General features: G+C 43.1%; 1 long non-coding RNA gene across 12 annotated transcripts in view; it reads left to right on the top strand.

The window, feature by feature from the left end:
- The window catches only part of LOC140629701 (uncharacterized), an 802,104-nt gene that overhangs the window by 39,312 nt on the left and 740,490 nt on the right, over positions 1 to 22,302 (top strand). For 6 of the 12 annotated variants that reach the window (XR_012027546.1, XR_012027522.1, XR_012027545.1 and 3 more), the window contains exons 3-4: positions 13,147 to 13,300; positions 13,429 to 13,534. The exons of the other annotated variants lie outside the window; for them this stretch is intronic. This is a non-coding gene — a long non-coding RNA (uncharacterized lncRNA). The remainder of the gene's footprint in view (positions 1 to 13,146; positions 13,301 to 13,428; positions 13,535 to 22,302) is intronic. 12 annotated transcript variants of the gene reach the window in all.

Raw genomic sequence — 22,302 nt, 5'->3', positions numbered from 1 at the left:
TTTGTGTCCTTGGAATAAGAAATCACCTAGCTTGAAACCTAAGGGTTTTCCCCCCTTCTTAGTAAATAAATCCATGGTAATTATAGAAAATCAGAAAATGTAGATAATAAAAGTAGATAGGCAACCTCCCAATACTCTGTTCCTTAGGAATAAATCACTATGATAAACTTGATAGTCTTCCTCTTTCCTCCTCACTTCCTTCTCTTTCTTCATCTTCCTTCCTATATGTGTGTGAATGTATAAATACATATAAAATGCATATGTATATAATACTCTATTTTGTGTCATAATTTTTCCTCTTAATGTTGAAGGTAACTTTTCATGTGTCTACAGCATTATCTGTGATGGCTGAGTAGTATTCTTCTGTGTGAGAGTATTCAGTCTCCTTGCCTAATGATTGATATGATACTCTTGCTATTGTTTTCCTTTGGGGGGATTATATTCCTTGCACTGTACCTCTAACAGTGAACTCCTATGTTTTTCTGGGGAGAAAAAAATGAGGAATGCTCTTAGAGTCATGGACTCTTAGGGTGGGAAGAGAACTTGGTTACAGTTTTAGAAAACCCCAACCTGACTTTATTTGGTGCCATTTGTAACTATCTCACCCCTTGGGTGGTCCAGCCTCTCTATTGGACAGTGACTAAGAATTCACTATGTCAGAGAACCACTGATGAGCTGATTAAGTACCTATCATAAAATATTTTTCCACAAAAGGATCTAGAATCTGCTTTAGGACATGGGGTCCTGGAGTCAGATAGAGCCCTGGCCTCACTATCTACCAGCTCTGTAACTTTTAGTAAAAGGCTTAAGCTCTCTGGTCCTTACTTTCCTTGTGTAAAATGTGTACAATAAAAGAGTACAGGGATCCCTGGGTGGCGCAGCGGTTTGGCGCCTGCCTTTGGCCCAGGGCGCGATCCTGGAGACCCGGGATCGAATCCCACATCGGGCTCCCGGTGCATGGAGCCTGCTTCTCCCTCTGCCTGTGTCTCTGCGTCTCTCTCTCTCTGTGACTATCATAAATAAATAAAAATTTAAAAAAAAAAAAAAAGAGTACATGCCTCAAACAGTTGTTAGAAGTATTAAACAAGACAAGAATTGTCGAGTGCATAATAAGAGCTCACTGAAAGTCATTTCCAGTTACAATAATGTCTGACTGTTATCATAACAGAATTATTTGGTCCCTGCCACATGACAGTCTTGTGGCAGTTTAAAGGTGCTGCATATATCAGATTCTCGTCCAGTCTTCTCTCTCTCTTTTTTTTTCCTTTTGGGAATGACTTCAAAGGATAGATACTCATGCCCTTACACCCCATCCAGCTCACTTTCTCCTGAATATATTAACATTTTTATATAGTTTGAATGGGCTTTAGCTCTTTTCTTCATCCACTCCTCTCCCTCCACTTCCCTAGATAAAAACCCACCTTTGTGACTTGATACCCAGTGAGTTCTCCATTGAACGCAGAAGGGTATTTCTTTCCCAGAGCCTGCACTCCATTCCAGCCTCAGGAAATGGGGTGGAGGGACACCATAGCACAGATAAATTCTATTTTAAAAGAAAGAGATGTGAAATGTGAACCGTTTGGAGCTTCAATATCACTTGCCCTTAAGGGGCAGACTTGGTGGGATTATCAGTATGAAAACATTCTGCATATGGAAATAACACTGTGAACCTCTTGAGATCAGGGACCTTACACTGTTCTTTTTTGTTTCCCTAGTTTATGGAACATGCTATTAATAGTAGTTATGTATTGAGCACTTATTAGGTGCCTGTTACTTTTTTAAGTGGCTTAAATCCATTGTAATTCTTCCAATGACCCTATGAAAGAAGTATTCTATCTCCACTTTGACTGTTGAATCTGGAATTCAGAGAGATTAAGCAAAATATCCAAAGTAACACAGCTGTTAGTTTGGGAATTCTCAGCAGGTCAAAAAAATAACTATTTTCTTGTTCTCACAGATTCAGAACTACCTCGATAGACACAAGAGTCACACAGATGAAGGTGAACCTTCAGTTCTTTAAAGCTGAATGAGAAATATGATTGTAGATTTACGGCCAACAGGGCTTGTAGATACCTTCTGTTCTTCATGAGTCAAGGTTTTCAGAGAGCCCACTCAAGAGAAGATTAGGGATTAAAGAGAAGTTTGCTGCCCCACATTAATCTGAGATCAGAGAGAAAATGAAAGAGGGGAAGAGAAAGAGAGGAAAAAGAACTGGGAGAGGGGGAGGGAAAGAAGTGAATGTGAATTCCCAGAGCTTGCTTCCTTTCAGGAGACGACTCTACCCAGTCACCCAGGAGGGACGACGAGCCCCCATCAGTCCAAGTGACTTGTGTGGGCAGAACAAGAGGGGAAGGAGGGCCCTCCGCTAATCCTCCTTCTGGATTTGAACCCAGACCTGCCTGACTTTTAGGGTGCTTGCAGCAGGCTTCCTTGCCTCTCAGTGGTTTGCTTACTGAACAAATTTGGTTTCCTTTTCAGAATATCTTAGGAAGAAAAAAAACCTTTGGAGACTTTTTCATGCATCAGTATTTATAAGAAAAATTAAATGCATAGTATAGTTTGGGTTGGCAAAATTCCTGCTCCTAACACAATGAAGATCTCCATGTGTGCCAGCAGCCAAGTGTTTCCACAACTCATGTGACTGGAGCTGTTTGCTGAAAACCTTAAGTGACCAAGAAAGTTGACAGATTCTCCAGGTCTTCCTACCCTGACCAGACATCTTGGCCAGACTGATGTCTTTCTCCCATTAGAATAGATCAGAGAAAATGGTGTCTTGCCTCTAATTAAATTCTCATCTTTGCCCAACTGTTTGAAAGGGCAACTGTCTTAAACCTTTGAACTTTATTTGTAATACAAAACTTCAATTAGATAAAGGACAATAATTAGCAGATCTTTTATCTTTGGGCATAATTAAATCTTTAAGGAGGGACATTTTAATCAATGAATTGTAATGACAGGTTCATAAATTAATTAATCCCACCAATGGAGGCTTGGCAGTAATCAATGGATCTTTAAAGAGGTTCAGGGTGAAGGGACATGGCTGTAGGAACACAGATGCTCACTCAGTTCAGTTTGGTGTAAAGATTCTAATTTGTTAAGGATTAGTTGGTTCAAAAGATCACCTATTTATTTAAGGGGAAAATCACTTAAAATATTAACTTTTAATGTGGAGAAAAACCTTCTTCTTGCAAGTTTTTGCTTTCTAAACTTTCTTCTTAGAGCTCTCAATTCAGACCATAGCTGCTGACATACATTTGTACCCTTGTCCTGCAACTGTTCGCCAATTTACTGATTTGATAGCTAGCTTGAATTAGAGACAAAAACTAAGATTGACTACCATTAGATGTTTAAAGGTTTTTATTCTAAAACAGGGGTCAGCAGACTCTGGCCCACTTGCTAAATCTGGCCTACTGCTTGTTTTTATGAAGTTTTATTGGAGCATAGCCATGCCCAGTTATATCTATATTGCCCATTACCATTTCACACTACAAAGGCAGATTTGAATAGTAACTATAGAAACAATATCACCTCAAAGCTGAAAATATGTACTATTTGACCCCTTTTACAAAAAAAAAGTTTGCCAGCCCTGGTCTTAAAACATTATGTCCTTTTACCAAACCTTGAGGGTTTTGATGAAATATTTTTTCTTTTTTGGTTTTGATGAAATTTAAATATGGCACTACATGGACAGTGTTTATTGTAAGAATGTAAATTAAATATTTTCACATATGAGGTTCTGTGGTGTTAATGCCTATAAACCAGGTTCCTGGCATTTATCTGGGACAAATGATTTAGATGAGGAAAAGGAAATGGAAGAAGCAAAGGTTCTGTGGCAGAAGGAAGCATGGTTCTTTCAAGGGGTGGAGGGAAGGTCTAAATGGCTTAAAAGGAAGGTGAGGGGGAACAGATTGTGTGGAAAGGCCAGGGGTTAGGCATATTATCAAGGGCTATAAAGGGTATTATAATAATTACATAGTGAAAATCCAGTCAGGTCCTCCTTCCTTCAGGTTAAAACTCTTCAAGGACTTCATAACTTTCTATGATGAAATCCCCAAGCCTTATGTGGGATTCAGGTCTGGCTTGTTTGGGGTTGGGAAGGGGATTTTGGAAGGTGATAGAGTAGGGAGCGTGAAGATAGGCTTAACATTAGTGGGATTAGCAGGGCTCCATCTCTGAATTCTTTGTCATCTGGGACTCCCCTATGAGAGAACATGTCTATATTGACTGTAATGGTCTCTGTGCCTGTATTGTCCACAGATCAACTTAGCTTTTCCAGGGCAGGGACACTGTCTTATTTAGCACTATGACCCCAAGGGGCTTGGTGCTTAGTGTCTCCTGTTTAGCCATAGGAACCTAGAGGAGAGGGGTTTCCTAGATGAAACCTTGCATCCTGCCACTCTTGAGTGGGATATTCCTAGTCAGTAAGACATGGTGCCTGGTCTCTACTATACCATCAGCAGTACCCATTATTGCTAGCACTCCCTCTGGCTCTCACCTCTGTTAGTATTGTTGCTTCTACTTCTGTTTTATAGTCTTCACTGGAGGTGTAGAAACAACTCATGTTTTGGACACAAATGGGGGCTCTCTACACACCACTCAATACGTATTTGTTCCTAGAGGGCTTTTGATTATAGATAGAGAATATATTGATGCATCCTTCATTCCACACAGTATCCTTAAAGAAGCAGATATAGAAAGGAGAGGGGAAATGTGGCCCCTTTGCCTTCATGAAACCCTCCAGTCCATGTGACTAGACTCATTTAATCATGACAATGTCTCAGGGAGAGAGGGGATTTCTCCAGGGAAACAGCACCAGGAGGAGATTAGCTATCTATTTCCCTCTCTCTCTCTCTCTCTCTCTCTCTCTCTCTAACTCAGGGTAACCCCCAAGGTAACCTCTTCCTTGCCGGAGGAACATTTGAACCGAAGCCTAAAGGAGGAGGTAGAGTAGCTCAGGGAAGGGGGTTGTTGATGCTCTTGGTCCTGTGAGCTAGAGGGCCACACATGCAAACACCCTCAAGCACGAGCTTGGTGTGACCCACACAGAGAAAAAAGGCCAGGGTCATGAGTGGTGTGGCCAACGGGTGGGTGGCAGTGAGGCATAAATTGAGATGGGGCTGTTGTCAGGGGCCAGGCAAGAAGGTTGGAATTTATTCCAAGTGGGAAAGGAAGCCCTGAAAAGATGCTAAGTTGCATATATTTGTTTGCTGGGGCTGTCACAAAAAAAAAAAAAAAAAAAAAAAAAAAAAAAAAATCACCACAAACTTCACAGCTTAAGACAACAGAAATTTATTCTCTCACAGTTCTGGAGGCCAGGGTCCTAAATCAAGTTGTTGGCTGGGCTCTGCTCTCTGAAAGCTCAAGGGGAGGATCCTCCCTTGCCTCTCCCAGTCTCCGGTGGCTCCGTGCTGTTCTTTGGCTTGGGCCTCATTACTCCCCAGGTGCCTCTGTCTTCACATGGCTGTCTTCTCTGAGCTTGTGTGTCATCTTCCCGCTCTTTCTCTAATGAGGCCAGCGGTCACCAGATTGTAGCCCATCTGATATCCAGGACGATCTCATCTTAGGATCCTTAATTACATCTGTAAAGATCTTTATTTCCAAAAAATGTTCCATTCACAGGTATTGGGGATTAGGACATGGGCATATCTTTTTTTGGGGATGCAGTTCAACCCACCATATAGAGATAACTTGATCTGCCTTTGAATTTAAGACTACTGCTTGCTTTCTTGTCGCAGGAGGTTGGGCTGAAGAGGCACAAGCACTGAATTGGTGCTAAGAGGCTGCTGGGAGCTTCCAGATGGCGGGTGACAGAGACTCTCAAACATGGTGGCCATGTGCTAGGCAGGGGTTAGGGAGATGCTGCAGGTGGGAGGTGCTTTGTCAGGACCTATCTGTGACCTGGAGGAAGTTGCATAGGTGTGCCTTTTGCAAAGGCCAGTGATTTTTCCTGCCCTTCTCTGAGGGGGTATACAAAGAGAAGGGCTGAGATGAGCAAGAAGATGCTATTTAAGGGAAGGGTCTCACCCAGTATGTAGAAGATACTTAATATACAATCAGCATATGCTGGTAGAAAAAGTGCAAGCAGAAGATTATTCCAGAAGCATTCCTCTCTGAGTGTGTGTTGGCTTTGGGCAAGGATGCAGGTCTTCCCTTTCCAAGATGATTAAAAAAAACAGCAAACTTGTTTGAACGGGGCTTAGAGTGCCTTGGCAGGGAGACATTGGACACTTGGAAATATTACTATTATTTCTGGAGCCAAATTTAGCAAGGACAGCTCTGTCTTTAATTATTAGTTGGTGCTGAGTTGTACAGGCAAATGATTACATGCACAATTAGTTGTCCCCACAAGTAGCCAATTATGGGAATGATTATTTAAGAGAATTGTGGCTCCTGCTAAAAGGACTTTACATTGTAGCCTCAAAATTCATTTCTGTATAAAAATTCCTCTTATTGCATGTATTGTTATTTTTTCCTATCTGCTGGGCTGCTAGAAAAAGTGGCCCTGTGGTCTCATTTGTGGAGAGAGAGAGAGTTGTTGAAACCCAGATCTTTGGGGTGCTGTGAGATCCAGGAAAGAATGAGGTTGAGAGAGATAGAAGCTCTTCCAGGAGGCATCTCACTCCAGAGACCATGTCTTAGCCTCAGAGATGGAGTCTAGGGGAAGACATAGTCCTCTGGATGGTAGATAAGTGGATAATTTGGAAGCACATGGAGCCCAAGCCCTGACCAAATGCCGCTGTAACTCATCAACATGGTTCCTACTGCTTCCTGAGGACTGTACTTCTTACATAGGCCACTTCTGCCTCCAGAGCATTATAGATCCCTCCACATAGCCTCATTGTCATAAAATTGTAAGCTCTTAGAACCAGAAGGATTATAAACATCATCTGGTCCTTCTGTCTCATTTCAGAGATCATAAAACTAGGGCCAGGCAGCAGAGGACTCACCCAGCCGTCATAAGCCCAGCTGTAGTGTGACCCTATTTTGCTTGATTCCAAGCCCTTGGCTCTTTCTGCCATGCCATGAGGGAACCAGCTATAGGTGAGCACATTGTGACTGATCGAGAGGCAGCCTAATGTCTGGCACACAGTGGGAACCATGCCAAGTAGAGTTGAAAGGGACTCCAGAGAACATTTCTAGTTTAGACCTCTAATTTTGTATCTGAGTGGAATTTGGAAAATGTATTTATCTAAGATTCTTTTCTCCCTTTGAACATTTCTCATGATGTAGGCCTTGAAACTTCCATCATCAACCCTAACCTCACTCATGTGGGAGAAACCACAAGTCCAAATGCCAGTGTTTGGGTTGGTCCATATAAACCCTGTTCCCTGTCCCCTGTCCCCAATTATAAAATGTGCTTTTGTGTTACCGTGTTAACCACTACTGATCAATAGTCAGGGATTTTTGTTCTTGTTTTGTACTGATATCCACTATTCTACCTAAATATGTTATATTATACATCTGGTCCCAATTCTTCAGTACTCTGCACTAGTATTTTATAGCCATATCCTTGCCAAGACTTCATGGTGGGTGAAATGTACTATCCTACTTCTTGAATTTGGGTTTGGCCATGCACTTTGTTTGGCTAAAGAGTTGCTAGTATATGTGACATGAACAGAGCTTGGAAAAATGCTTGCACCTATAGGCATGCCCTTTTGTGAATAGGCTGTATCCTTAGTCACCCCACAACTTGACCACCCTTTGAAATCTGTAATGAAGAAACAGATGGATAATTGGGACTTGGCACTTTCACTCTTTGACTTTGACTTTCACTCTTGTAGTCTGACTGCCGATGTCTCTCTCTATAAGAAAAGGACTCCTTTATGTCATATTAGGAAATAACAACATGTAAGTAGTTTTTAAATCCAGCAGTCTTATTCCCCCCCACCCCCCAATGAAGGAAATTGGCTAGCAACATTTTATAGGCCTCAACTGGCTGTCCAACAAACTCACCTCTGGCAAGATCTAACAGCATTTTTCTGTATCTTTCAAAGGCCCCCCGGTGACCTTTGCTAAGTAAGTTGAAAGTAATAAGTGGGTCTGTTCACTACAAATTTCTCTTGTTGGCTGCTCAGGGTTCTTGCCTTTTCTGGAATCAGAAGATCAGGCTCTGGAAAGGTGCTGGTTTCACTTTAGGAGAATGCAAATCCAGTTTGTTCTCTGGGTGACCATGACCTAAGCTCCCCTTCTCCTGGGACACCAAAACCCTTTGTTTCTGGAGATAATGTCTTTTATGACTTGGCACGTTTGAAGATCAGCAACCAGTCATTTTGTAGACAGTCCTTCAGTATGGGTTTCCCTGATGTTTGCTCACAGTTACACTGAGGTTATGCATTTTTGGCAAGAGATTGCAGAGGAGGTGCTAGGTCCTTCTGGGTGCATCCTACCAGAAGGCACATGATGTGTGTATGTCTCATTGCTGTGAGTTAGTTTTGATTTGGTTAAAGTAGCATTTGCCAGATCTCTCCACTTTAAAATTATTCTTTTACCCTTTGTAATTAATAATTATCCTGAAGAGAGATGCTTTGAGATTATGCAAATATCCTGTTCTTGTGTAATTCTTTTAGCCACTAATTTAAGCATCCGTTACTGCCTTGGTGTCCATCGAAAGATGCATGGATAAAGAAGATGTGGTTTATGTATACAATGGAATATTACTCAGCCATTAGAAATGACAAATACCCACCATTTGCTTCAACGTGGATGGAACTGGAGGGTATTATGCTGAGTGAAATAAGTCAATCGGAGAAGGACAAACATTATATGGTCTCATTCATTTGGGGAATATAAATAATAGTGAAAGGGAATAGAGGGGAAGGGAGAAGAAATGGGTAGGAAATATCAGAAAGGGAGACAGAACATGGAAGACTCCTAACTCTGGGAAACGAACTAGGGGTGGTGGAAGGGGAGGAGGGCGGAGGGTGGGGGTGACTGGGTGGCGAGCACTGAGGGCGGCACTTCACGGGATGAGCACTGGGTGTTATTCTGTATGTTGGCAAATTGAACACCAATAAAAAATAAATTTATTATTAAAAATATATAAATAAATAAATTTATTATTACAAAAAAAAGCATCCATTACTGATTCTCCACCTGCCTTTTATTTATTTATTTATTTATTTATTTATTTATTTATTTATTTATTTATTTTTATTGGTGTTCAATTTACTAACATACAGAATAACACCCAGTGCCCGTCACCCATTCACTCCCACCCCCCGCCCTCCTCCCCTTCTACCACCCCTAGTTCGTTTCCCAGAGTTAGCAGTCTTTACGTTATGTCTCCCTTTCTGATATTTCCCACACATTTCTTCTCCCTTCCCTTATATTCCCTTTCACTATTATTTATATTCCCCAAATGAATGAGAACATATAATGTTTGTCCTTCTCCGACTGACTTACTTCACTCAGCATAATACCCTCCAGTTCCATCCACGTTGAAGCAAATGGTGGGTATTTGTCATTTCTAATAGCTGAGTAATATTCCATTGTATACATAAACCACATCTTCTTTATCCATTCATCTTTCGTTGGACACCGAGGCTCCTTCCACAGTTTGGCTATCGTGGCCATTGCTGCTAGAAACATCGGGGTGCAGGTGTCCCGGCGTTTCATTGCATTTGTATCTTTGGGGTAAATCCCCAACAGTGCAATTGCTGGGTCGTAGGGCAGGTATATTTTTAACTGTTTGAGGAACCTCCACACAGTTTTCCAGAGTGGCTGCACCAGTTCACATTCCCACCAACAGTGTAAGAGGGTTCCCTTTTCTCCGCATCCTCTCCAACATTTGTGGTTTCCTGCCTTGTTAATTTTCCCCATTCTCACTGGTGTGAGGTGGTATCTCATTGTGGTTTTGATTTGTATTTCCCTGATGGCAAGTGATGCAGAGCATTTTCTCATATGCATGTTGGCCATGTCTATGTCTTCCTCCTGCCTTTTAAACTTGAGAGTTCATTGAGGGTTGGCCGTAAGCCTTTTGTCATTCTCCACATCCTCCTAGCACATCTTGTGCACTCCCTACATCTAAATGCCACCAGCTCCTGTGGCCCTACCTCCAGCTTGTTCTTCCCTTTGGGGGTGACTCTGTATGGATGGTTGTATTCAGGGGCACCTCACCTAACCACCCCTATATCCATCTTGCCATCCTGATGCATAGTACCTCCCAGATTGCCCCTCCACGCTTCCCTGCCTCATCAGCTGTCATGGCCTTCACCCACTTATTCATATTACAAAGCTGGGACAGTCCATCCTCATACCCTCTATTTGATTAATCACTGATACCTGTTGATTCTGTCTCCTTACTCTTTCCAGTCTCTTCCATGTCCACAGCCAGAATCACAAATTGAAACCACAGTCATCTCTGCCCAGGATTATTGCTTTACCCTTATAACTGGTCTGTTGACTTTTAGTAGTTCCCTTATGCTCTCTCCCTAACTCCAGTTGCAGCTCTGTTGATACCTCTTTCCCATTATGTAGGAAATGCTAATATAAATCTTGGTGACCTACACTTTGAGGTATTATGTAGCCATTGCTAACAATGAGCTAGCCATATACCAGGGGACTTAGGAGTACTGAATGAATGAATGCATTGCATGCAAGAGTGACAGTGGAAGAAATAGAACAACTTTCTCCTTCCTTATGTTGATGGCTCCAATGGAATATGGCCTAGGGCTGGGACTTAGGGGTGACAAATGAAGCACATATCCTTTAGGTGCAAAATTTAAGGGAGTGGCAAAACACTTAGTAAGGAGGATAATTTTGCAATGCAACTAAAAAAACTCAATTCAAAAAAATTCATAATGAACAAAATGTCAAAATGGAAATATAGACAGGATCTTTATTAAACATTCACCTTACCCCAGTCCCGTTCCTCTCATTGCCGATGGGGGCATTTAGCTCAGCAAATTATAATCACTTAGAACAGGAGTTCTCAAGGGGATGGAGAGTGACTTTGCTCACCAGCCCCCCCCCCCCAATGCCCAGAGGGCTCCTGATAGTGTTTGGAGATGCTGGAGGGTGTCATACTGGGGTGGGAGGGGTATGCTACTGGCATCTTTTGGTGGAAGCCAAGGATACTGTTAAACGTCCTGCTATGCACAGGGCAGCTCCCACAACAAAGAACCATCTGGCCCCAGATGTCAGTAGTGTTGAGAGTGATAAGCCTTGCCTTAGAGGTAACTTAAAAAATACTGTGTCCCTGTCCTTAAAAGCTATGCATAACTAGAAAGAATATATCAAGGATTGTCCAGCAGGGGTAAACAACCTCAGTAGATAGGGATACACGTTTCTCCCCCTGTGTTAAAAAAGAATCTGCATCTGAAAAAAAATATAATTTAGTCTCAACTTCTCAGCCATTGTACTCTCTACTTCACATGGGGAGGGATGGGCTCAAGGAAGTCCAGCATAGTAGACCCTGCATCTGTCCTGGTCCACTGGACAGTGGGTGCCAGCGCCCACTCCCAGGGGGACTGAAGCTGAGAATCAGGCCCCTTGGGGGGTCTTCTGTGAGGCCACTAGGTGACTTCTTCGGGAACAGTGGGACAATGAGGTGGCTGAAGCCAGAAGTGGTTCTTCAAAGACAACCTCTATGTTCAATGGCCTTGTTGTTTGTTTATTGTACTTCCTATCTGCCTCCTTAGTCTAGAACACTCTCCTCTTGCTTTATTATTCTCAGGAGTGGGAGCGGTTTTACCCTATTGCTAATCCTGAGGGGCACTGCCGTTCTGTGCTTGGTCCCTTGTCCCTGCCTATATCTTGTGTGTCATCTTTTCATAAAGGCCTTTCCCTTGTCACGTCAGCTACTTGGGTTGAATGCCCTTGCCGCTAGTACCCTGACAGATAAACCTCTTTTTCAAGCTCTGTTGGCTCCTCTAATTTCATTTCTTGGTGACCTCAAGTTTTTCTGCTAGTTCATCTTCTGCCTTCTGCTTGGGCCAATTCCCACATTATTGGTGAGATGGCCATGGGCAGGGCCCTATGATTCCATCAGCTCTGGCTTTATCATCTGTTAAACTGAGATCATAATTATCTGGCCTCTGGACCTCACAGGGCAATTCCAATCATCTAAAGAAATAATGAATGCCAGAGAGCTTTGTAAATTATAAAGCTACACAAAGCAAAGCTGCTATTACTATTCTCATTTCCCCACACTCACACCATGTTATCATACTTGCTTTCAGAAGCCTCCCCCCAACCCTACCCATGAATCTTAAGTGATGTAGGAAGGAGGCCTATTCTCAGATTTGGAAGAAGACAAACTCCAGTAAGCATCACTTGGAGGTTGAAAAAGAGGCTAAATCATGGGAATTGTGAATCTCTTCAGAGGGACAGAGCAGTGGAGTATACTGGCCATTCATTTATTTAACAGGCATCTACCAAGCATCTTAGAGCATGAGATGGTATAGGGATAAGGCCTACTATCTTAGTCAGCTTGGCCTGCTGTAACAAAATACCATGCACTGGGTAGGTTAAAATACAAATTTATTTTCCCACAGTTCTGGAGGCTGGAAGTCCAAGACCAAGATGTCAGCAGAGTGGGGTTCTGGTGAGAACTCTTCCTGACCTGCTGTATCCTTCATGCTGTATCCTTAGATGGCAGAGACAGGAAGCTCTGGTGTATTTTCCTTCTCTTACAAGGACACTAATACTATCATGGGGGCTCCACCCTCATGAAGTCATCCAAACCCAATTATCTCTCAAAGGCCCCATCTCCAAATACCATCACATTGAGGTGGGGGATGGTGCATAGGGCTTTAACATATTAATTTCAGGGGGAACATAATGCATTCCGTAGTACCAGGTATGCTGGTTATCCCATCACCTTGGAAACTTGTTAAAATGCCAACTCACATCCCAGTATGTCTGGGGTGAGGTCACAGAGTCTGTGTTTTAATATCCAGATGTGTCCAGAGCAGGTGGTCTCTGGACCATCATGTGAGAAACTCCAGAGGTAATTCTTAGGCCTGCGAGACTATAAGTTCTGGATTTAGTCTTTGCCACCTGGGTGATGAAGACTAGATAATTCTCCATCGTCTCTGTCTCTGAAGGATACAGTGTGTTCTGTAAAGTGGAGATGGTAATAACACATCGCCTTTTATGGGGTTTCTGTGAGGGTTATTTTTTTAAAGATTTTATTTATTTATTCAGGAGACACAGAGAGAGAGACAGAGACATAGGCAGAGGGAGAAGCAGGCTTCTTGAGGGAAGGCTGATGTGGGACTCGATCCTGGGACTCCGGACCATGCCCTGAGCCGGAGGCAGATGCTTGACCACTGAGCCAACCAGGCGTCTTTCTGTGAGGGTTAGTTTTAAATGATTATTTAATTATTTGTTATTATTAAGTATTCATTAATGGCAGATCTTAGATTCTTTTTATTTGCAGCCACCATCACTGACATCATCATTTTCTCTGCCCTCCACATGATCTAGTAGTCTGGATTTTGTCCCTTTTGGCCTTCCAAGCTTGCATCAAGAGCATGCCCCTCATCATACCAACTGAAGAATGCATGGCAGTCCCCAGGAGTGCCCACATGTGGTAGGTATATCCTGTTCCCAGGAGTTTCACCATGGATGCCTTTCACTGTACTGTCATTCTGTCTCCCGTAGCCACCAATCAGACAGACTGGGCCTGGGCCACATCTTACCTCCATGCTGTCAATATAGGCATGGTTGACCTTGTTTTCCAAATGCTCCCAAAGACTTTTTTTCCTGCTTGAAGTTAACTTTGTCCCTTCCCAAGACAATGGATAGGAATGTAGCTCATCTGTCATGGAGCCACCAGATGGCGGTATTTCCCTGTCATCGCCCAGAGGCCTGGTGACTCTCCCAGGTTTTAGCGCTCAAGCTCCCCAACTCTTGGTGCCAGATCTCCCTGCTGACTGTCTTGGTGTCCCCATGGTTCATCTTTGGGAGGTGGGCAGGATAACTCCACCTACTCTCAATTGAAATCTTATGCCCCTTTAGGCACAGAGCTTATTCAGATTTGGCCCAAGGAAAGCAACATCCCTTATGGCCAAGCCATTGTTTGCTAACAGCTTTGATCCGATTTTGGGGAACCATGTCCAGTGGCTCACAGGTGTCCAACAGCTGATTCTCTGGCTTTGGTTGGTTTTCATTTCTTCCTTATCTAAATGCCCCATTTTTGATAAATGAAACCCCAATAATTAGCCTCCATAATATAAGTGTAAAACCACTTCCCACACTATTTGAGGCGCAGAGTTCCTAATAAACTGAAATTGCCTGAGAATAGAAACTACTGCAGGCAAAATCCCCCGATTTTATATGAGAAAGGATGTTAGGTCCATGTTCCACCTTAGCCACTTTCAAGGTAGTTTCCCTATAGCTTACATGATGCTGATGTTGGGCTTCTCCTCCCCTCCATAGCCACTGATTTTTCTGAGCTGTTCACATCCACCTTTGCTTGTCATGTCTGGACCTGGACTACTTGTTCAGATACTCCAAAATGAACCTTTTACCTCTTCTCTACTGTATTTACCTCTGTGTCCCTAGGTTACTTATACCAGCAGGCAGCAGTTAGATAACATAAGATCAGGCATTGGCCATGGGTGTGAGTCTTGGCATCATCATTTATTTCCTTTGTGTTCTGGGTAAGTTACTCAATCGCTCTGACCTAAAGTTGCCTCATCTATAAAATGGGAATAATAGCAATACCTACATGTCAGTTCGTTGGGAAATGTAAATGAGGTAGTATATGTGGGGCACTTGGAGTAGTATCTGGCATACTTAGTAGAGAGCTTTGTTACATGACTTAACCTTGTCAGAAGGTCCTAGAAAGGAAGAAACTCAAGGAAGGGATAAAGGAGGAAGAGACAAGAGGTCTAAGTGGCAACCTTGGAGTGGATCTCAGGATCATGGAAATAGACACCATTTAGAGTAATGGAGTAAGCATGGTAGTGAGCTTCATGAGGGTATCTGGACTGGAACCATGAGGCAGGGGCTGAGGCTGCAGGTCACTTGATCTGATCTTAATACTGCTGTTGAAACATGGAGGCTGGGCCTATAATGGAAAGACTATCCTAGCTCTAAAGTATGTATATACCCAGTCATATATATTCTTTACTTTCTCCTTCCCATCCTTATCCTGTGTTCTAGACATTTGTAATTACTATTATTTCTAACACACTTTTGTTCCTTCTCCCTTGCTGCCCTATCTGCCTAGTGCTCTCTTGTCTCTCAGGAAAACCACCCCCTCACCACTGCCCCCCCCCCCACCCCCCGGAAGACCCACTTCTATTTCCCTCAGTCCTGCCTGAGAATGATTAATAGGCCTCTACCCCCAGGCCTCTACCCCCACAGCCCACTGCCCTCCTGTATGCACCCTGTCCACCCCTATGACTCTAGGATGATGCATCCTGAATTTTGTGCCCTGGCCCCTCATTCATTTCATCCCCTTCTGGCCTCTTGCACTTAGAACTTTTAAACATTGCATTAAATTACATTTAAGAGAAATAATGCCATTACCTTTTTGTAAAAAAAAATTAAACAAAAATCAAACATTAAATCTAAAGCTTGGGGATCCCAGGGTGGCTCAGTGGTTCAGCGCCTGCCTTTGGCCCGGGGCGTAGTCCTGGAGTCCCAGGATCAAGTCCCGCGTCAGGCTCCCAGAGTGGAGCCTGCTTCTCTCATCTTCTCTGACAGCCTTCCTCACCTAACCCGAACTCCCCACATGCATTTTTGGAATCCAGTGTTATCTCTTTGAAGTATATCCTTCCAGACTTTTTGCTGTTACATTAGTTTGTGCTTGTGTGCTTATCTTTAGCACTCTTTATGTACCTTGATAACAGTGTTTATTGCATTATGTTGAATGGCTTGTTTCCATATCTGCCCCACCCAATAGGCGACATGCTATGAAAGGGCACCCACTGTGTCATACTTTTATCTCTAGGACCCAGCACTGAGCCAGGCACACAAGAGGTATGTTTCTGTAAGTAGCTGCCCAGCAAATAGGTGTGGTTGAGGGTGTGTTTGCTGGTGTGAGGTGGGAGAAGGACAGGGCAGGGCGTGAAGGGAAAACTACCACAAGAGGAAGGCATAATTGGAGTGTGACCTTCCCACATCGCTAAAATTCCCAGAAGACATCTTGGATCTCTACAGAAGCTGTAAGAAAGGGCAAGGTTGGAGCGTGCAGCTGAGCAGAACACTGAGTTAAGTGCAGGCGCTGATCCCTGAAAGACCCAGCTCAACCGGGGAGAGAAGGCGACCGGAGGGGACATGATGTGCGTCGTGTCAGCAAAACTTCCCAGCCCCGTTGCTGCATGTTAAGATTTGCTTGGTCATTAAGATTCAACAGGGAGAAGCAGAGTCTCTCTGTCTTGAAGATGCCTGTGGAGAATAGACTGTACAAGCACAGATCTGGACGGTGGAAGGGCTCATGAATTATGTCTCAAAACCTATGGGAAAAAGTGGTGTGAAATGGCTGTTGTTATTAGAAGTGTATTTTATTACCATAGTTTGGAAGGCTGTGTGGAGACTGGAAATGCTTTCTCTAGGACCCTCCCCACAGGTGGAGGAGGTTTTCTGTATTTGCAGCCTGTCTGCTTTCCTATTAATCATTCCGATTCTCTCCTGCGCATATGTCACGCGCCTCTCTATTTGAAGACTTTATCGGTATTTATCTTGTAGCCTTTAATAAATCATCTGCTGATTGCATGTGATCCAGGGTAGTTTACATGAATAGAACACTACCCTATCCCCACTTCAGTACCTTGCTTTGACATGTCTGTGTAGCTTCTGTTCTGGATGTTTCTCTGAAATGGGAGCTAGAGGACAGGTGGAATTGACTTATCTCATAATGTTCGTTTGGGGAGAAATGGGAATTTCACTTAACCTAATTATCTGTGGTCATTATTTTATAGGAGGATGCACATTAAACAGAAACATTTGTTAAAATAGAATAACATGGACCCTTGAAAATGAAGTTTGCCCTCTGGGGTGGGGGGTGCGGTGTGTGCTTTAATTACCCTTCTGAAGCCCTTCAGTTCGTGGCATGTTCTAAGCCAGGCATGGGCAAATTACAGCCTGCCTCCTGTTTTGTAAATAAAGCTTTATTGGAATGTTTGTTTTACACATTGTGTAGGGCTGCTTTTCATGTTACAATGGTAGAGCTGGATAGTGCAGCAGATGCCTCTGGGCTCACACAGCGTAAAACATTTATTCTCCCACTTTTTACAAAACAACTTTGCTGGCTTCTGTTGTAGACATGTCATGGGTATCAGCAGGTGGTATCACCCCATCTCTACCCCTGGGGTCCTCTAACTCATGCCACAACTCTGAAGACAGCTCGTCAGGGACAGTACATATGAATGTGAATGCAAACACACACACACACACACATACGCACTGCTGTGTCTGTGTGTGCACACATGTGTGTGAAATGTAGAGCTGTGCACCCCGGTGCAAGAGGGAGTTTTTGCAGGTTTTTTACCAAGCATGAGACCAGCGGTCATCTGGTAGGCAGAATTTTATGTCATCTCTCATTTTGTGTATTAGTTCTACAGCAAAAGTGACAAAATCCTTTCTTCTTGTGTTGCCTAACTTTGGCTACATGGGCTATGGAAGAGAAGTCCTGTCAGGGGACTTAGCAGGGGAATTGCCCTTGTGTCAGGGACTCCCAGCGAGCTGTGCCATGTGTAAGCACGTGCTTGCAGCTGCTCTGATTTGTGGAGAAGGAGCAATTATAGTTATCTTTTTTGCATGAAAACAAAAGAAAACAATAAAATAAGTTTATATATACATGCACATTTATGCACATATATAAATATTTATATGTAATTCTTTTTCTTCCATCTTTTTCTGTGCATCCTTTTTTTGTTTTCCTTTATGTATTGTTTTATTTTTTATTTTTTATTTTTTATGATAGTCACAGAGAGAGAGAGAGAGAGAGGCAGAGACACAGGCAGAGAGAGAAGCAGGCTCCATACACCAGGAGCCTGACGTGGGATTCGATCCCGGGTCTCCAGGATCACACCCTGGGCCAAAGGCAGGCACTAAACCGCTGCGCCACCCAGGGATCCCTGTATTGTTATTTATGTTTGTTTGTTTTTAATTTTTTTAGTAGGCTCCATGCCCAGTGGGGACCCAGTGCAGGGCTTGAACTCACAACCCTGAGATTAAGACCTGTGCTGAGATCAAGAGTTGGATACTTAACCAACTAAGCCACCCAGGTGCCCTTGTGTTTTGTTATTTTTGATCAAAGTAATGAATATGGACAGCTTTAAGCAAACCAAGTGCTACCTTTCTAGATCGAGTAGTTCATCTTCTATTAGGTTCCCTGCCCCATGAGGAGCTCTCATCAGTTTCTCTCTGTGCCCCATGCAAGAGCGTGAGTCATGATGACCATCTTTCCCCAGAAGCCTGATTCCTTGAGGGCAGGAACAGCATCTAGGTCTGTGCCTGGAAGGAGAGAAGAGCAGATCATGATGTTAGGCTCCTTGCATGCATTTTCTTAGTCTACAAAAGAGGTCTGTGATGAAGCCCTTCATACTCTATTTGACAGATTGGGAAAGTCACAGAGATGTACAGCCATGTAGCCCAGAGTTACAGATGATGAGGCTGAGGTTAGACTGGCTCTGTCTGACTTCAGAGCCCATGCTCTTCTATTATGTCATATTTTGTTCAGTGGTTAACAGAGAGAAGGAAGAAAGAGGGAAGGTCGGAGGGGCCTATAAATTAGGAGAAAACAGACACACAAAGCCATGGTGATGCCATGGGATTATGTGCTACACTAGAAGGACATGACATGGAAGTAGTGTTCAACTCTGCCCACCAGGGCACATTCGCAAAAGGGTACAGAGGTAGGGGACTTGGGAGAGGAAGTAATGCAAACATAGGGGAATTGCTTACACTTTTTAAAAAATTGAAAACGAAAAGGCAGTCTTTTTAAAAAAAAATCTGGAAATATACTGAGAAATAAATTAGCTTTGGTGTCCTCTGCTTCTGAATTCTGAGTTTTTGAGGCAGGGCTAATTCTCCTTTGTGTTGGCAGCAGAGACACCAACAGACCAGATACTGGTGTGAACTCCAGGCTCTAATAAAGATCTGCTCCCCTCTTTTCCTGCCATTTTACAATTGAAAACACACTGAATACTGACAGGTTTTTGGCAGAGGCCAAGTATTCACCAGGCTAAAGTCATTACACTGGAAACGGAAGAGTCAATATTCCTGTTTAAAGAGTTGAACTCAACTTGTCTTGGAAAGAACACTTGCCTCATCCTCCACCCACCACTCCCTGAGGAGGACTCTCTCTCACCCGAAATAGTCATCTCTTTATCACACCAGGGTGCTTGTGAGGCCATTATGTGGGATTTCTGGAATGAAGTCCTTATTGGAAGCAGCGGCTTCCTCCCCTCTCCTCCCCCTCCAGGAACTTGCGGAATGTGATTTTCCATTTGGCCAGAGTGGTTCCCTTTATAGGCGCCTGTATTTGGCCTGGTCTCCATTCAGCTTTCTTAAGAAAGCCTGTGGCTACTGTTGTTTTGACTGTGTGGACCAGCAAACAGTTGTGAATTGAGCCAATCTTCTGGAAAATGCCGGCTCTAAAGATTTCAGCTCAGTGTGTCTGGAGGACTGAACCAATGATAAAATGTTGGAGGTAGGGGCTTGTGTATCCCTTATTCAACCACTATCTCATGTTATAGAAGGGGTTGCTAAGGCCCAGGTAGTTGATCAGCATATCAGAGAACATTGCTAACAGATGCTATGCTAAAATACCCACCTGTATTGCAAGTCCATTCCCACTCATTCCTTCTCTGGGTGTCCCTGTATCACTTCTGCAAATATTTTCCTTTTAGGTCTCAACCCAGTGAGTGGGAATGCAGGGTCCAAATATTCTGGGGTTTTGTCCTTTCCTGGCTAATTTTTGTGAGAGGGAATTACGTGGAATGCAACAAACCAGGCCAGACCCTAGTTCGCAGGCATATTCACAGATGCTGGTGAGGGAGCTTGAGGTTCAGAGCCAGGGACAACTTTATCACAGTGAACATCAATCCAGTTGTCTAGGACTGGGGGGCTGCAGCCAGGTCACCTCTTTTTCTGACATCTTGGTTTCCTCATTGGTACATTGAGCCTAATACTAACTTTCTTTGTGGGATAGTTGTGAGGTATAAATAAGAGAATGTGGGAAACACTTGGTACCATCATGCTTGATCGCTACATGTTGGCTGCCTCACCTCTTCCTCTTCCTCCTTAGGTGTAGATTTGTTGCCTTAATTATGTTCATTTTTGAGATTCCTGAAATCTTGGGATTATAGTAATACAGGAAAAGAGAGAAATTTGTTGAGCATTTACTGTGTACCAGACCATGTGGTTCTAGAACCATCTAGAATTGGGGTAATTAACCCCAAGATGTTTTTCACAGGAGAAGGGATGAGTAGTAGAATCTTTCTTTGAGAGCCACTCATGTTTTCACATGATGAGGACACTCATGTTTTCACATGTTGTCCAGGAGAATGTTAAAACCTTGCTTGTAGTCCTTGTCACATTCCATTAACCCTATTTCAGAGGAATTTGGGGCCCAGAGAGCTTATACAACTTCCTCAAGGCCACATGGTAAGTCGAGTTGGGTTTTGAGCATAGGTCTTTCTGATTTCAAGGGCCATGTCTTTATCTTAGCAACGTAACCTTAGCTTTGGGTTTCCAAGGACCTGTGTTTGAATATCATAATGTAGATTGGAGAAGCTTAGTTCACATTAGAAAATCAAATTCCAAGAGAAGACCTGTCTAATTTAGGTCTTAGTGTTGATCATCTCCAGTTACTATAACAACAACAACAACAACAACAACAAAAACCCCAAAAAACAAACCCATAGGTTGGGTGGCTTAAGGAATAGAGATTTTTTTCTCATAGTTCTGGAGACTAGAAGTCTAAGATCAAGTTTCTGGCAAGGTTTGGTTTCTGTTGAGAGCTAACTTCCTGGAAGGCCACCTGTACTCTTCTTGTTGTGTCTTCATATGGGAGAGAGGTAGCTCTGGTGTCTCTTCTTCCTTTAAGGGCACAGTCCTATGGGATCAGGATCCCTCCCTTATGACCCCATTCAACCTTAGTTACATCCTAAAAGGCCCTGTCTCCAATATAGTTACATGAGGTTAGCAGTTCAGCATGTAAATTTGGAGGGCATTCAGTTACAACAATATTCATGTCAGGGATTCACAGAATCAGACATGATTTTTAGATTATGGACTCTGATCACAGCCTTCTTAATGGTGGTAAGACCCAGCTACAAAGGGAAGATAATAAGGAAAGAGTTGATGAAAGCATTTAGAAAAAGCAAGTCTTGTTGAAATATTGTTTCCCTGATTTTGCATTCTCTGATTTTTCCCAGGCCCAATATCCTGTTCCATTCACTCTGGCTCTGTTTTTATTGTCCTGACTTGGTTTCCCCAAGTTGTAGGTAAAGCAGTTGGCACTGTGTTAGGTTGTGCTAAATTCACATGAATGTTAAGTACTATTCTCCTATTTGCTATGGTAGTTATTAGTGCAGTTAACCGGGTATTTTCAGACCCCTCTGCCCCCTTCCAGGAATAAACTAGCTAGTATTTCTAAGCTCTCTGCCCCCATAATACCCACGAGTTAAATGTGATTATTACACTTGCTCTAGTCAATGAAATGGGAATGGAACTGATGCATATCACTTTGGGTGGAAGCTCTAAGGGCCAGTGCATTATTCAACCACCCTCTTTTTCCTTCTGCCTCTGCAACCAGCAAAACTCTAGACGGTGACTGCTCTTTCAGTCTGAGTCCTAGAGGGCCAGTAGTATAGAGCAGAGCCCCCAGCTCTTCAGCCATGCACAAGTAGCATGAACTAGAAATAAACCTTATTGGTTTAAGCTACTGAAACTTGGCAGTAATTTATACTGTATCATAACCTAGCTTATCCCAACTCTTTCCTGCTGAAGAATCAGCTCTCCTTCCTGTCTACAGTGTGGGCTCTGAATCATTCAGCACCTGGGGGTTCTGTGTTGCCTACTTTTTCAGAGCTATTCTAATAAGAATCTACCAGTCACTGAGAACTCCTCATTCACCAAATCTGAGTTTTGAGCTTTAACTTCAAATATTTCATTTAAGCTACAGAATGACCCTGTGAAATAGATGGTGCTATTATCTCATTTTTTAGACACCAAAACTCAGAGTCATGGAAGAATATTGTAACAAGAGATACAACCAGGAAGTGAGTTAAACCTTGAACCCAGATTTTTCCAATTCAGGAACCTATGGGATTCCCGCATTGGTATACAGCATGTCTTCTTAAGTGCCTGTGGGTGTTTGGAACTCTGCATCAGGGTCTG

The sequence above is a fragment of the Canis lupus genome, chromosome 3 (genome assembly GCF_048164855.1).
Source record: "Canis lupus baileyi chromosome 3, mCanLup2.hap1, whole genome shotgun sequence".
Classification (NCBI taxonomy): Eukaryota; Metazoa; Chordata; class Mammalia; order Carnivora; family Canidae; genus Canis; species Canis lupus.
This window is presented reverse-complemented; position numbering and strand designations above follow the sequence as displayed.